General features: G+C 41.9%; 1 protein-coding gene across 1 annotated transcript in view; it reads right to left on the bottom strand.

Moving 5' to 3' along the window:
* Nucleotides 1–2,482, bottom strand: part of LOC116696193 (paired mesoderm homeobox protein 1) — a gene marked incomplete at its 3' end in the record, with an annotated part of 33,085 nt that overhangs the window by 6,212 nt on the left and 24,391 nt on the right. The gene's annotated exons all lie outside the window — the stretch shown is intronic.

The raw sequence follows: 2,482 nt of genomic DNA, 5'->3' as shown, positions 1-2,482 counted from the left end.
AAAAGGTGACAATAGCGTTGCGAAAGTTGACCATTAGAGTTAAAAAAAAAAGTGATTTATTTTAAAATTTCGACCCAGAAAAACAAAAACTAGATGAAGCCAACACAAGGGTTAAAATTGAGATTTTTGAGAGTTATTAAATCTACTTTTTGGTGTTGTGTGTCGTGCTGGTCTCTCTAGGCATGTAATGTGTATTCATGTCGAGTCAGTGTCTTGACAGTGCGATTTACAGCGGAGTTGCCAATGCTTCATATGAGGTTGCTCGGTGCATCAAAATCTATGGCGTTAAAACGCGGTTGTTCCACAGCCCACACCGTGTTGTGTTCAGAGTGTGTAGCTGGGTACATCAATGGCAGTGCCTGCGTGGTTTATATCGTTGAGCCAGGTGTGTGACATCGCACTTGTAAAATTTCTCTCAGCGTGCTGCTGATACATATGCGAAATGGACTACCTGTTCACTAAGGATAACTAGATAAATCAGCTGTAAGCGGCATGTGGTAAGTGACGTAGCTGCTAGTTACTGGTGCGTAGTGTTGCTGTCTATTTAGTGTGCATTGTACTTCATGACTGTGCTGAGCACGTAGTACATTGAGGAGTGTTCAGTTGCTCAGTTGGGGTTGCTATGGGTCTGGTACTATTGCTGCGATACATACATACATGAGAGTGCTGTCTACTAGTGCATTTCTGAGGCGGTGCTTGGTCTTACAGATGATGTGTGTAGGGTGGCACTTCGGGCGTGCTCGGGTTACATGTGAGGGTCTGCCGGTTCAGGTGATTCTGGGCGTGCATGGTCTACAGGGAGGTGTGTTCAGGTCGAGATGGGCAGTAACGAAGTACAAATACTTCGTTACGTGACTCATAGATTTTTGATATTGGTATCTTACTTTACTACTTATTTTTGTGGCGACTTTTTTACTTCTACTGATCTACATTTTAACACAAAACCGGTACTTCTACTACTACATTTTACAAATTGCTTCGTTACTTTCGTTTGTACAAAGGTTGTCATGTCGGGACAATAGCGCGGAACACGCGCCTCACACGGAGCGGGTCGCGAGCGCCACAACACGCAGAAAAATGGAGGAAAAGAATCAAAAAAGACCAGCTGTAGGAGGTTAATCCAGCTGACGATTGTGGTGTGATCCTCTTTGAGAACTTAAGCTCGTCTGAACTCATGTGTTGTCAGTTGACTTAAGCCTGTTTAATAGTCAATAAGTTCTTTGGACTTTAACAGTAAGTTAGCTAGTGCTGTGTGGTGTGTTCTTACCGACCGTTAGCTGTTTGCACGTTGTATGTTACTGAGCTCAACACCCTTTCACCAGCATGTATTCGCTATGAGTTCTTTTTAACCAAACTCAGAGTTACGTGATTCAATTGCAAGTGGATGAAAACTTGCAGCAGAGAGTTGTCTCTGTATGTGTGTTTTAACAGACCCCAGAACAACACCTGGGCCAAGTTGGAGACCAGAATCGTTTCAATCCGATCCTAATCATACCGTCCTCCCTTTCAACATATTTACTGGAGGTTAATCTTAATTAGTGTTCGTCACCTCAATACCGTATTCGATTCCGAAATGGATGGGAATATAATCTTATGTACGTTGCTTTGACCACAACCGTAAGACAAGCTCAACAGATTCGGCATTTTGGCGTAATTCCCAAGCAAATCATTCCCGTTGATGGCGCTAACGTTAGCCATAGTAGTTGGCTGGCGCAAAACGTAAACATAGTAGTATGAGCGCCGCTAACGTTACCACTACTAGTGGTTGGAGGGCAACCATGATGAAAATAAAGGAAACAGCAGACATTCCCATCTCCTCAACCTTATCTGAAGAAATGTTAAGACAGTAGTCACAGAATAACTCTGGCCATGTGCTGGGGCAATTCCTTCATAATGTCGTTTAGATCATTCATATTTTATCCTTTATTTTATTTCCAGAAGCCTATGTGAGAGACATACATAAATGACGATTTCGTTTAAATATGCTAGGGGAAAGATTAAAATAGAAACTGTCTGTGAATTCTCACAGAATACAACGATTCTATTCCTTGCTATGAGCAGAATCTTATTAACCTGGAGGTCCCACCGTGCTGGTCATGAATAATTAATATGTTATGTTTTTAGGCCCTATTGGCAGACATTCCATTTAAAATGTAGCCATTGACCATATAAAGACGGACCTCCATGTCCACTGAAGTCCTCAGCGTATCTCTCTAGTAACATTTGTGTCTCCAGGTAGCTTTGCATAAAAATGGTTGTCATTTCGGCAAGGTACTTTACTTTTATACTTTAAGTAAATTATCAAAGCCTGTACTTTTGTACTTTTACTTGAGTAGAAGTTTACCGGTACTCCCACTTTTCGGCAGTACTTTTTAAACACAGTATCCTGTATCTCTACTTAAGTACGAAAATGTAGTACTTTTGCCATATCTGGTTCATGTCGGCTTCTGGGCGTTGCTGGTTACCGGGAGGTGTGTTTCAT

The sequence above is a fragment of the Etheostoma spectabile genome, chromosome 9 (assembly GCF_008692095.1).
Source record: "Etheostoma spectabile isolate EspeVRDwgs_2016 chromosome 9, UIUC_Espe_1.0, whole genome shotgun sequence".
Classification (NCBI taxonomy): Eukaryota; Metazoa; Chordata; class Actinopteri; order Perciformes; family Percidae; genus Etheostoma; species Etheostoma spectabile.
This window is presented reverse-complemented; position numbering and strand designations above follow the sequence as displayed.